Raw genomic sequence first — 12809 nt, 5'->3', positions numbered from 1 at the left:
CAGCAGCATAAATCAAAGACATCTACTTGGAATTAAGTCAATGAGACTTATTCCCAAGCAAGGGCACATCAGATTATAGCCTAATGGTTCCAGTTTTAAGTATACTTATTATCAGAAGGTCCCATTCAATTCAATGTAACTGTAACTTTCAAGTACAGTATATATGTAGAGGTCTCCATGTATTTGGAAACCGTATAGACAAAAAAAACCCAGAATTTTAACTCTAAAGCTAATTGCTAAAACAAATGGACTATACTGAAATAAAGTATTATAAGCAACAACAAAACTAAAAAGAGCATAGTATGCCTTATCTTGGCAATCTACTTGCACTTTAAGGTTAGTGCAACAATTATGTATAGTTCATGCCACAAGAAACCCACAGGATGAAGCCAACAAAGCCCTTAAGAAAAACCCTAACCCTTCCGGCCTCTCTCCTCCAAATCTCTGCAGAAGGCAGTCTTCGAAAGAAAGCAGGGGCTTAGTGACTGAACTAGAAGGCAAGGAGGGGACTTACCTCAGAACCTAGCCAACTGGAAATCACAGCAGTAATTCTACAAGTCGGCAGAGTATACTTTTAGAGCTATAGTGGTGTGAAGAAGTGCTGGGCAGCATTGCCTGAAGGCATCACTAATACACTGATGACTAATGACTGGGCCTGGAAGACAATGAATTTGGGGATTGAAAACTAAGAGAAACCATGCAGTACCTTGACAAATGGGCTTTCACAATTTCATTCACTGAATAACCTTTAAGCACAAAATTGGCTCAAGTTCCCTTGGGAATAACTTGACACATGTTGTTGAACAATGATATAGGTATTTTCCTTCTTTTAATGAACCACTCTTACACTAAATACATAAACATGATTGCAGGGAATGAAACCTGGGAGTTAACTATTTATTAGTTATGGGAAAACTAAAATTCAAAATCAGGATAGAATATACAGCCTTTTCCTGATTCAAGAAGCTGAGTGGGTGAGTATGTAAAATATGCTCAGTTTAAAACTGTGTGAATTAATTATTACAGTTTGCTTTCTCTGGTTGTGGTAGTGAAGCAGCCTTTTTGGCAAGGTGGGGGGGAAATAGGTCTTTTGGGACCTATAAGATAATGTATGCAGTAATCAGGAGCTAGATTCTGCTTAACTATTGGAATGTCAACAGAAAATGTCTCAGTTGGGGTTTTTTTTTAAAGACTAATCATTATTTTAAAAAATCAAGTTCCTTGTAAAACTTTGAAATGCTGTGACACCCCCATCCCCATTATCAATGTCAGAGGGCAACAGCATCTCTCTTTTAAAAAAAAAATTGAGGGGGGGCATTGGAGGTTCTTTTTTGCTGTAGTTTTTGTTTCAATGCAAATAGCCTTCCAATTTAAAAATAACAATTTGGGCTATTTTTACAGATAGAAGAAAATATTTGAAGTGTCTCTAAATTAACAAGAGCCACTTAGACCAGACAGCATTGCCTTTAGCAGCTCCTAAAAACTTCAGGAAAAAAGGAGATCTTAAAACAGGAAGCTTAGTAAGCTCATAAAACTGTTGTTGGAGCCAGGAACACATAGCATATTTAATCTGCAAACTGTGAGAGAGTCTACAATGATTTCAGCAAGATCTGAGGCATGCCCTCAAGGTTTGCTGGGATCTGGGATTAGGGAGTTGATAAGAACCTCAACTGCCCATGGACATGTTTTTCTTCTGCAGTTAAACACAAATGCAGAGAGACGTTTGACTGCTGCTTGGCGTTACTGCTCAAGTTATATAAAAGCTTTGCAGCTCCTTTTGCTGTCAATATATCAAAGTTGAAAAAAAATCATCAAAGTGTGAAATTTCATTTAAAGTCTTTGCCAGTCTACAGCTCTATTTCACAGACCTATCAAATAAAAGTAAAGATGAGGGAAATACGCAGAGAGAACTTGAAACAAAGTTTTGCAGCATCCCCCCTTTTGTTTATTCCATCTCCCTTTATTTGGTTTTTAAACTAGAACAAATCAATTACAACGTAGAAAACAGAGGGGAAAGAAAGAAGGGTGTAGGGGCATGCTTTAGAAACATTTTGATTAAAAGGCCACTTGAAATAATTATTGGAGCTGAATCTTTTGTTCTTATTTTACAAAAGGCTCTCTAGGTGACTTTAGCATCTTAATTCCTTACTGCAAACGGGTCAGATAAAATATGCCTTAACTTCTTCATAACTATTCAAATAAACTGCAGAATATGAGAGCCAGCCATAGGAAAGCCTTCTTCAAAGTATCTCTTTAGCTGAGAGGATTTGCCACAATTGCAAATAGAAGAAAACTCCCGACTTTTGAGATAATCTACTATAGTCTAAAAGCATTAACATTCCATTACTAAGGTCTTCCTGAGGATTTCATGACTCATTGATTCACTCTTGCTTCGAGTCTGCTTCTTCTTAGTACATTACTGTCTCCTCACGCCGGAGTGCACGCAACAATGGCCATTAAACCGTTTCCTTTCATAACTCTCAGGCCTCCCCCTTAACAGAACAGATCCCCATGTTTAATAAACATCAGATGCTTTACTCGGAGGGAAATTGTGGAAAAGTTTTCTAAAATGCCTTCTAACATCAAATAAACACCTTTGCAGGGTATAGAGTGAAACTGTGATGTGTGCAAGTTGTTACAAATGATTACAAGTAAGAGAGAGAAATAAGATAAGAATGGTAGAACTTATTACTAAAAGTGCTATAAAAAGATAAATCATAATCAAAGCCAAGAAGGGCATCCATACTTCACTGGAATCAATATTAGCCACTGGCTTTAGCAGAAAGTTGGCCCCTCCCCAGACGTATTTTAAACTTTTCAGCCTTCGAAGCAAGTACTTTGATTATTTTGTTTCAAATAAAAGCTGAGCTTGATTAGCATTTTGCACAGAGAGAACTCTGTCTCTGTACTAATACATCTAATCCAAAATAAAATTCCTCAGAACAATATAAGATGTCTGTGTTAATTACAAACCATTTTCATTTCAGACTTTGACTTTTCCACAGACTTCCCACTTTGTGCTGGCTAACATGACAAAATTTCATGCAAAAATTTGTCAAAATAATACTCGTCATATCTTCTGTGGTTTAGTGTTTGTTACACAGACAAAGCTATACTGATTAGCGTATGCAGTGATGCGACTCAGATTGTGTGCGCGCACACAACCTTAGAATATTTACTCTCTACTTGGGCTTTTTTTCCTTTTAAGAATTACATCCACTCTTTTGTGTTACTTATTAGATGTTCATGACCCTAACACCAAACATATTTACTTCAAAATAAAATCTATCCCACTGATTTCACTGGAATTTGTTTCTTAGTAAGTGTGTGGTTAGGAACATAGTGTAATAATCATATAAGCTGCAAGCTTCTACAAACACTTGCTCTGTCAGAAGTAAGTCCCATTGATCTCAGTGGGACCTACTTCTGAGCAAACCTGCAGAAGATGGAAGCCATATTATTTAACAAAAAAAGTAGCTTCCTCTTACAATCAGTACAATGTTACTTAATTTTTGTACATTTAAACTGAAAAATAGCCTTTAAAAAGTCATTATGAACCAGTGTGTTGCCAGCAATATTTCATCTCATTAATACATTCTTGAAATACTTTATACAACTGCACAGTTGAAGTCATTCTCCGTTAGATTTTACAGACAACCTGAAGTAAGCTATGGTATGGTGTTAAGGAAGTATTTCACACATCTTCAGATTTCTTTACATTTTAAACACTGCATTCTTCTTCCCTCAAAATAATCCTTGAGATATGCAATTAATAAACTGTCAGATTCAAATTAATTTTTAATAAAGAGCCTAAAGGAAACAATTATAGGTATCAATCACCAAGGCACCTTTCCAAATTAACAATGGAATTGCATAAATATTCCAAACAGTTATAGCTACTTATGGTGCATTCCACCCAATAATCTTAAGAACAAAAAAAAATTATCTCCTTCCTATCTCACCCACCCTCCTCAAAAAAAAGACTTGGAAGCTCTTTAGTGTTCACTGGATCCAAACAAATTATTGTGTTGGTGCAAAGAGACACTGAATTCCTTTCTTTTCAAAAGAGTTGGTAATGTAATGAACCACATATTTCAAAAGATTTGGGAAACAGCTGAGTTTTTCTGTGACCCATGCAAATGAAATTAAAATTGCAAGCTCAAACTTCAAAACTGACAAGGCCTAGTGGGGAAAAGAACTACAAGTGTAATGCCCACATAAGAGGTGAGTTATCAAGATATGCTCAGCTATCCAATGCTGGCTTGTTTATTGGGACTCTTAACATGTTAGTTAGCCAAAATGGATAGCCATCCATACCTTGGGCAAAAAAAAGGCTGCATTAAGCTGGGACATGAACGGTCCATCATTTCAAACTGAAGTGGCAGCTGGAAAATGTGGAACAGCTGGCAAAGAGCAGCAAGAAAATGTTTTACATAAATATCTCTACATATAAACTGGCAGAAGGCCACAAACACCAGACCCAAAGGATGGGATCAACACAATACACCAGAGGATTCAAATAATCAGGGGTAGGGGGTTAGTTTTCCCCCTTCTTCCCACGTGGTGCTTACAACAGACAATACCCAATTGGAAGCCTCTCAGAAAAGTTACAACTGTGAACAACTCAACTTTGAAGGGCTACACTAACATAACAAAACAAATAGGTTTCTTGAGCCTTTTAAGATTCTTTTGATGCGCTTACTTGCCCAAGAGTCTAATCTGAATTGCTTTGTTGCAACTATTTACTCTGCCTCTTTTTCCAAGCTCCCTTCAGCTCTCTTTCCAAGTTTGAGAAAGTTAACTGCTGGGTGAGATTCATGTAGCTGTCCAGCCATACAGTTCTCGCCATCCAGTAAATGAAGTTTAGAAGAGGGAGCCAAAAACCAAGATAAAGAAAAATCTGGACAACAGAAAAATACTAAAGTCCAGAGTTTTTAGTTTATATCTTGCCAGAAAATTGCAAAGACTGAAGTATCTGATGAAGTAGGCTAGAAAGGTTCAAGCCAAAATCAACTAGCCAGCCTTGAAGTTACCATGGGATCTTTTCCTCACTGTACAACAGAAATCATTACAAAAGCAAGGTGTGTTTGGGGTTTTTTTTGCTTCTTTCCTTTGTAAACTTGGAGTTTTGATCCCATCTTTCTTCACACCCTCTTCTTTTCCCAAGAACCTTCAATCAAAGGAATCAAACCAAAAGAGAGGCAGAGAAGAGACAGAAAGGGCATCCTTCCTACCACTACAAATAACAGCAAAAGGTACCACATCCGATCACTTGCTTCCACCCTTCCAGATGTGGAAAACTTCCAGCCACCACAGAAACTGCTGGCAAGAAAATAAGTGCTATTTTTTCCTCTCTCTCTCTTTTTTTTTTTTTTTTTTTTTTTGGAAGCGGCCAAGGAGCTGCAGCAGCAAGCCTGCAAAATGTGCAGTTCAACTGAACTGTGGGACGCTAAGCCTCCAAATCCTCTCGGAGTGTAGCTGGGCAGACATTTCAAGTAAAAAGAGAGAGAGTTGGAAGAAGAGGGGGGTTAAATATCCCGCACTTTTTGTCCTTGGGCAACCCAATCCGTCTCACATTTAGCAAGTCCCATCGAGTTCAATGGAGCTGGCTCCCAAGTAAATGGGCACACAAGGCTGTAACGTTAGATTTCACTTCCAAAAGAGCGGCCAGTTCTTAACTCCCTCTTCTCCTGGTCTCCCCATCTTTTAGAGTCAATTAAATGAGAGATCATGCGTAGAAAAGAGAGACTCTTCTCTCTCCTGCCCACCCCCAAACATCCACTCTGGCTTATTTTTCATATGCTAGCGCGCTCCAAGTTGAACAAAGAACTTTTTTTCTCCTCCGCAAAACCTCGGGACTACGTACCTGCTGCCGCCGCTGCTATTTCTGCTGAGGTCAGGAGAAGCCCCAAACTTCCCATAGAAAAAGATCAGGGCGCTCACCCGCGTGCCACTGCTGCACACAATGCGATCGTTTGCTCCTCTGCGACCAACTCTCAACAACACCGATCCCCGAGGATGAATGAGGGCATTTTGCTTCTGTTTTGGAGTGGGAAGTGGGAGAGGGAGGAGGAGAGAGGAAGGAATTGGGCTGGGGAGGAGGAGCAGGAAGGCTCTCTCTGTGTGTGTTTTGTGTTGTTTTATATTTCTGCCTTTCTTAGAGAGAGTGAGCGTGCTAGCTCTCCCGCTCTCGTTTTTGTGTATGTGGATTTCTCTCTTTTCTCCACCAACATCTTACATCAGTTCTAGGGACCCTGTAATCCGATCCTTTCTGACTCACTCGTCCTGAGTGACATTTCTCTGATTCGGTTCAACAACAACAACCAAAAAGGGGAAGGAAGGAAGGAAAAGCAGGGTGTGGGGGGGAGAAATCTACCACGTTAATTCTCAAATCAAAACTTGCACACAAGAAAAGGATCAACCGCTCCACCGCCACCACTTCCTCCCCCTCTGTCCTCAGAACAGCCCTCCCCCCGCAATGTGTTTCCTTTTTTTTTTTAATCCACAGGAGGAGGGAAATAAAAACATTCAGCGCTCATACTCACGTGTTCGAAAAGTTGTCTTTTCTACTGCTTCCTTTGCCGCCGCCGCCGCCTCCTCTCGTCCAAGTTTTACAGATGTTGCAGGGCTGTCGTCGTCCTCTTCTCCACCACCCCTTCCTCCCTCTTCTGCCGCCGCCTCCCCTTTCGGTATTAGGGGAGGGGAGAAGATCTAGCAGGAGAAAGCAATTTTTACTGCTTGCAAGCCCACTAGAGCAGTTGCTTCCCCAACTTTTTGAGCGCGTCTCCACGTGGGGCGGGGGGGGGGAGAGAAGGGATTCCCTCCCTCCTCTTATTGCTTGAACACTTGCCCGCTTAGCTAGCACGGGGAGTTCCTTTCTGCTTGCAGGGAAACCAAAGGCTTAGTCGCTTTGAACGCTTTCATTTAAAAAGGGAAAGGGCGGGAGGAGGAAGAGAGGAATGGCGAAACTCAGAAGGCGTAACTAGGGGATCAGGGCAGGCCCAAGGGGTCCTCACTTTGGAGACAAGACGAGACCGAATGGAGGTTTCTGCTGCGGGCCAGCAGCAACTCTGCCAAGCCCCCCCGCCATGCCCCCTCCTCCAGCCTCTACAGAGAAAACCACACCCACAGCTGGGCGGGGCCGCGAGGGGAGTGAGATGCCCTGTTGTCAGACGTTTCCCTCTTCCAACTCTCAGGCCCGGCATCTCTCGCCTACCCGATGACTTCCAGACGTTGTCCCATACTTGTCTCTCCCAAGTTTCCCCTCGTTCAGGTTTAGTGCTTCCCGCCACTTTTCCCCCACCCATAGTTGCCTTCATCCTCCTCAGCCCCAGCTGTTTAAGAATCTTGAAACAAGCTAATCACGATATGAGAAGATTCGATATGTAACACAGTGTGTGCGTGTGTGTTCTCATCCACAACTTACCTTTGCACATACTTTCGGACCTTTCTTATTATCTATGTAATTTTAATTTCCCGCTTTCTGTCATTTGAATTGTTTGAGATATTCCGTCTTCTCCTAGCAGCCTGTGGCTCTCCTCAAGCAATCATTCATGTCTGAAGAAGCATGGAACTCTGGCAGCTGACTCACCTTTGGTCTTTTTTTCCCTTCACAGAGAAGTGCCCCTGAAAGGACATACAGAATATCAGGGTCTAGTGTTGTACCTAACAGCTTTTGCAGCCTGGGCAGCACAGCAGTCAAGAAATCAATTTAATGAAGTGGGGAGGTGTTGGGCAGCATGCATCTAAAACAAATGTACCCAAATTAACTGCTTTAGACTGCAGGTGCAGGAGCCATGCATGATTGAATTTTTCATCCAAATAAATGCCCCACGCACAGAAAAGTAGCATCTAGGCTCTATATGTCAAGAGGAGTTCTAGTCTCATCTTCTCCCTGACATTCTACTTTTCTTTCTTTCTTAACCATTAAAGCATGCCAAAAAGAAAAGAGAAATGTTTAGGGAGCTATTTTGTACAGATGAGCATATCATATGGTCATGTAAGCCTGGACTGCAATCAAATGTCATGCAGCCTAGAAACAAGTTTATTTTCTCATCTTTTGTTTGTGAGAATGCACCCGTAGCTCAGTTCACTTTAAATATTCACAGTACACATAATGAGTTAACTCTTAGAACAAATTTTACTAATTAAGCACCTGCATCATAAATAGCGAAGGGTGGGGAGATCCTTAGTATCACTTGCACTGGACAAAGAAAAATTCTCTTGTCTGCAAAAAGCCCTGTGAAACCCATTCAAGGTTTCAGCATTGTACAATATACCAGGTGCACAGGAATCTAAAAAAGTTTTTAGATTTTAAATCAAAGCAGATCTGATGTTAATTATTATGTTTAATGCATGATTTTGGAACATATGAAATATTATATAATGTTACTTGATACTTGATAATATTTGAATACTTCATAATACTTGAACTGATACAATTTATCAGTTCAAATATTTAAATCAACTTGATTTCAGTAGGTCACACATCCCACTGACCAAGATCTAGTTTATATTCAAAGTATAGCCTTGAAGTGATACAAAAATAAAGAAGCATGTATAATCTATTAATGTTTAAATGCTTCATACTGCATAATTAGGAATTATTAGACATCTATATGTTCTGAAATATTTCTCATTAAGTACATTCACACAATGTAGTTAGCCATCTACCCCTTATTTTATACCTTCATAAAATTGCATTGTGCAGTATAACATTGTGCAGTATAAAGCCTTTGTTTTCCATTTAACATAGAAAACAAAAGGGAAGATTAATAATGTATTGAGATCCTAAATCAACCATATTCCCAGGCCTAACCAACAACATATCCTGATCAGGACTTCACTCTGTCCCCCACACTATGGTTTTCAATAGGGACAGTGGCCAACATCCAGACTTATACTGCATTTGCACAAATATGTTGCTCTACTGCAAGAATGTAGCACTAGTCAGATGTGCGGGTCAGGAGCTTCCATTCCAGACTAGTGTCACACTAGTGCAAACATGTTTGTGCTTGTGCAACAAGATGGCATACCTCCAGCTGTGAAACCTCTTACTAATGTTTTACAGATAACCTTTAAGCAATATTTAGAGTGTACAACTTCAAACATCCTCACAACTTCACACAGCTATGCAAATTACCTACATTAGCACAACTTTATTCATTTTGCAAGCATAGCATTAGTCTGGATGTTGGCTAGTAGTACATATATTCAGATGACAGTCATCAAAGGTCAATTTATTATACATGTGTGTTCTTATGGTTGAAGCATCAAGTTGCATATGTGAATAAGCAAATAAAGATCATATGCAACTGAATATAAAAGAGAATGACTAAAGTTGAGGTGACTCTTGACCCTATAACAGTGTTAGAATATATTAACTCATTAGCAGTACAGTGTAAATATTTAATATCAAATTTGTTAGCAGCTGCCAAAATGAGCATTGCAACTAATTGAAGGACTTCAAGATTTCCTACTATAAAAGAATAGATTGGTAAAGTGTGGCAAATAGCACAATTAACTAAATTGACAGAGTGTGTTCATTTACATGATGGGAGACAGAATAAACCTAAGTTTTATACTGAATGGCAGCCTTTTATTGATTACTGGAAGTCTCAATATAATATAGATATTAATACTTATAAATGATTTTTTTAGTTGTAGGATTGGTATGTGTGTTATGTTTATCACCATGGAAGACTGAGTACATATATTTTGATGATGCATTCGCAGTTTACTAAAAAAAGATTTTAATCAGAAAATTTGTATATAATAAAAATAAATATGAAAAGATCATATGCCATTGATGGAATTTTCATACTACTTCACCTCTAAGTCAGTGTTCACACATTCAGAGCTGGTCTCTGTGTTACTTTCACTAGAGGGATGAGCAAGTTTCACACTGTTATATCATAAAGCAGATATCATTGTATAAGTAGGGACCCATCACATCGTGAGCTTCTCCTGCCCCCTACACAATCAATGTCAATGGTGGCCTCCAGCAAAAGTAGGTAAACTCATGACAATATGGCTTTGATTCACAATACAAGTTCTGCTGCTGCTACTGCTACTACAACTACAACAAATATTTATATACCATCCCAGGTGTTTTCTGGACAGCTCAATTATATGGTTTGTGTATGTGAGCAGCGGTGGCATACGGTTTTGGGGACCGTGGGCAAGAAAGTCATTTGGGGCCCATTAACTATCTGAAAGGAAGTCAGCAATTAAAACAACAACTCCTCAATACATGAAGCTGCACATGAAAGTATGGAAGACTAGACTGCCTGAAGTTATACTGTATAGGACATTTTTAAAATATCACTCTTCACTTGCCGGGGGAGGAGGGGCAGGGTGGTAGGACTATGGAACTCAAAAGGACATGCTTAAAATGTATGTTAAAAGAGGCACTTTTAGCGTATATATACATATATATATATATATATATATATATATATATATATATATATATACAGGTGAAACTCGGAAAATTAGAATATTGTGCAAAAGTTCATTAATTTCAGTAATGCAAATTAAAAGGTGAAACTGATATATGAGACAGACACATTACATGCAAAGCGAAATAAGTCAAGTCTTAATTTGTTATAATTGTGATGATCATGGCGTACAGCTCATGAAAACCCCCAATCCACAATCTCAGAAAATTAGAATATTACCAAGAAGACAAGGATTGAAGAATAGAACAATATCGGACCTCTGAAAAGTATACAGTGTACTGTGCTTGACTGGCCAGCAAACTCGCCTGACCTGACCCCATAGAGAATCTATGGGGCATTGCCAAGAGAAGGATGAGAGACATGAGACCAAACAATGCAGAATTGCTGAAGGCCACTAATGAAGCATCCTGGTCTTCCATAATACCTCATCAGTGCCACAGGCTGATAGCATCCATGCCACGCCGCATTGAGGCAGTAATTGCTGCAAAAGGGGCCCAAACCAAGTACTGAATACATATGCATGCTTATACTTTTCAGAGGTCCAATATTGTTCTATTCTTCAATCCTTGTCTTCTTGGTTCCATGAAATATTCTAATTTTCTGAGATTGTGGATTTGGAGTTTTCATGAGCTGTACGCCATGATCATCACAATTATAACAAATTAAGGCTTGACTTATCTCGCTTTGCATGTAATGCGTCTGTCTCATATATCAGTTTCACCTTTTAATTTGCATTACTGAAATTAATGGACTTTTGCACAATATTCTAATTTTCCGAGTTTCACCTGTATATATATATATTTCATTAAAGAAATACCAGGATGCATATATTCTAATAGGAAATTATTGTTGTTAAATAAACTTAGCACTAATCTAAAAGTTTCCAGAATGCTGAAAGAATTGTTATTCCACAGGCATAAATCTCTTACAAAGTTGTCAGTTAAAGATCTCGTTTACTTACATATCTTCTGGGGCCTGTACATTTAGCATCAGCAATGGCTCCCACACTAAGATCAATGTTCCTGCTTGCTTGTTCCTTCTCCTGCAGCCAAATGGCTGCCCTGTTGACTTCTTTAAGTGCACAGAAAATGCCAGTGTGAACTAAGATACTCTGGGACTTGTAGTTCTTAAGAGGTGCTACACAGGAAGGCACACTACTCCCTGTCTCTGCCTGCAACCTTGGAGAAGCTGCTGCCAGTTTGTAGACAATACTGAACTAGATGGACCAATGGTCTGATTTGGTATATGGCAGTTTCCTATGTTCCTAATAAGTCCAAGGTGTTTTCCTGATGGTGACTATTCCTGCTTCACTACGATTAGGATTGTGGGCGAGTTCAGATGAAGGAGAAATTTATAGCACCTTAAATACGGTAACAGCACCATATATTTCATACAGCTAATGGCATTATTTGGTTTTTTTCATGATGGCTGGCCTTTAATGCGTAATAAAAGTGCCTTTTAAAAATTGTACATTGAAAAAGTGTTGAAAATGGTAGTGTGGGAAACAGCAGCATTTGTGTGGAAAGACCTCTGAGATGGAGGTGTCAGGTGTGGCTACCTGTCTGGGAGTGATTTTGGGGATTATTGGCTCCGCCTATTACCCCTCTCAATTTCACTCCTGGACAGACTTCCTTCATGTACCCTGCAGTCTACTTCCAGTCCATAGTTCCATCTAATACTGATTTTTTAAAAAATCCTGGTGTCCTAGCACTCTAAAGCAGTCCACTACAACGGGAAAGTCCAGCTTCTACAAAATCCATAGCAGATTTCATGCTCTGTAGTGGGAGGATGTGGTGGAGAGGGGAGATGAAATGCTGAGTACACAGAAAAAAGAGGAGGGGTTGTGGGAAGCCCATGTTCCCTTCCAGTTTGCATGCTTGGGGAGGTAGAATTTATGGTCTTCCTTTTACATGCATGTGTGCACTCCCCACAGTGTCCTTGTGCAAGAACACCAGTACATCAGAATAACCGAGCAACATTTCCTTTTATTAATTCACCAGTTCCATGGTGTCTTGGGGGAGAGGGGAGGGGAACTGCACGGTGCTCTACTATGCTATGAGATATCATTTTCAGTGAGGTAGCAATGTGGCAGATCTTCCCATTGCTCTGGTGTTCTTGCACAACCCCACTGTTGGAAATTTGTTTAAACAATTCTCCAGGTGACAGAAAGACTGGAAAGCACTTCTATTCTATTGGGAAGCTCCCCAACCCCATCGCAGCTGCTGCCCCCAGTGAGACCGCAAAACGTGGTTTGGAGTTAGTGCTCCATTAGAGTAGCTGCAGCTTCCCAGTGGTCTATCATGCAGTTCTTACACAAGAACACCAGGAAAATAACGGGTTTTTTTAAGA

At 39.8% G+C, this 12809-nt stretch overlaps 1 protein-coding gene across 3 annotated transcripts in view; it reads right to left on the bottom strand.

Moving 5' to 3' along the window:
• GLI3 (GLI family zinc finger 3) overlaps positions 1-6662 on the bottom strand; it is a 376435-nt gene extending 369773 nt beyond the window's left edge. For 2 of the 3 annotated variants that reach the window (XM_053264771.1, XM_053264773.1), the window contains exon 1: positions 6546-6662. The gene's annotated coding sequence lies outside the window, so the exon portion shown is untranslated. Of the gene's footprint in view, positions 1-5866; positions 6005-6545 lie in introns of those variants that run through there. The other variant, XM_053264772.1, reaches the window with a different exon arrangement.
• Between the last annotated feature and the right edge of the window lie 6147 nt (positions 6663-12809).

This window comes from Hemicordylus capensis, chromosome 6 (genome assembly GCF_027244095.1).
Source record: "Hemicordylus capensis ecotype Gifberg chromosome 6, rHemCap1.1.pri, whole genome shotgun sequence".
NCBI lineage: Eukaryota > Metazoa > Chordata > Lepidosauria > Squamata > Cordylidae > Hemicordylus > Hemicordylus capensis.
This window is presented reverse-complemented; position numbering and strand designations above follow the sequence as displayed.